The sequence below is a fragment of the Solea senegalensis genome, linkage group LG15 (assembly GCF_019176455.1).
Source record: "Solea senegalensis isolate Sse05_10M linkage group LG15, IFAPA_SoseM_1, whole genome shotgun sequence".
In the NCBI taxonomy this organism is placed as follows: Eukaryota; Metazoa; Chordata; class Actinopteri; order Pleuronectiformes; family Soleidae; genus Solea; species Solea senegalensis.
In genome coordinates, this window is record NC_058035.1 from 10,003,749 (window position 1) to 10,005,278 (window position 1,530).

A 1,530-nucleotide genomic window follows, 5' to 3' on the forward strand; every position below is an offset into this window, starting at 1 on the left:
TCCTCTTATATGAATGTGTGTGCAGTCACTGATCCACTTTGTGCAGCAGTGCACCTGGTCACAGTTGTCTTCCACACTATAGGGATATTGGGGGAAAATGTGTCTTTCATCAATCCGTCAGTCTGGTCTGCAGCGGTTTCACTGGCACTATTATGTTTTACCATAAACTAGAGGTCGATTGTAGGAAACAGAATTCGACTGCAAGACATTTAAAATGCGTGACATTCCTCAAGTAGGTATGAAACTTGCCAGTCTGCCTCTCTGGGGAACTGTAATGACACAAACTCATGTCATTAGCTAAGTATTCCTCTACATTTTAAACAATTTTAAGTATTTTATTCAGGGAAAAAAAATATACTGAAAATGTGTTGGTATTTAATGTTCGCTATGATGAAATGCAATACTCGTTCCCCAAGGTTTGCATTTCATGAAGAAAGATGACTCTCATACCATGCATTCAACCAGGTGCCCTTGACTCAGCTACTGGCCTTGATGCAGGCTCATTTTGTAACTTCAGATGTTTTAGAGTGTTACCCAGTGGCATGAATGTAGAGAGAAAACCCTGCGCTTGCCCTGTCCACCTTTTAAGCTTACATAAATCTTTATAAGTTTAAATAACATCATAAATTGTGGTGAGCAGAGTATGCTACTAATGCAGGATGCAGGACGATAAGGTCTCATAATAGAGGGGGAGAAGTGTAAATTGATGCTTGTCTGAAAATATAATTCATTTGTGTTTGGGTTTGTGGTTGCGATGACTTATGATTATCAATATGACTGCAGGCCCTACTTTATTTCCACTCTTATTTTCCAACACATCACATCACTGCCAAAAGGTCCTTAGAAGCAATTGGTTGCTTTGTAGAAATCTGATTTGTTAACATTACCGGCCACGTTTCCATCTGACATTCATGTGAACGTGTTTTCACTTTGTTTAGCGCTTCTGGTGCAGGCCGATGACAACAACAAAGTCAGATTTGAAAATCTGAATTGGTCACATCAACAGAAAAATGCAGATGCAAGTCATTTCTGCCTGGGAATCTGAGTGTAGGCTATGTTCAGATTACCAAGGTGAAGTGAGCGTTGCCTTCGCTGTTCTGCATCAAAGCCAAACAACAAAGGAGAAGAATGCTGTCCTCTGGAGCTAAATCTTACCCACATATTTGCTGCAAACGCTTCCGTTTCAGACATTTATCCCACTTTTTTTATCCACGAATATGACATATTCTTTTGTCAGAGTTGCATTCACATAAAAGTCTGATGCAAGACACTTGTTATGGATGTGAACGATCAAATCTTAACTGTAATGACTCTGAATTTAACAACATGGCTGGCAATGTGAATGTAGTGGTTTGAATCTAATTTGGGGGAATTTTCTTTTCTTCTTTTTTTTTCTTTTGCAGCCCAGACTTTCAAAACTCGATGTAGATGTGCATGACAGTGTGGACGAGGCATTAACATCAAACTTGAGCATATGAGTATGTTCATATGGTGAGAGGGGGCGGGCTCAGTGAGCTCGGCTCATGAATA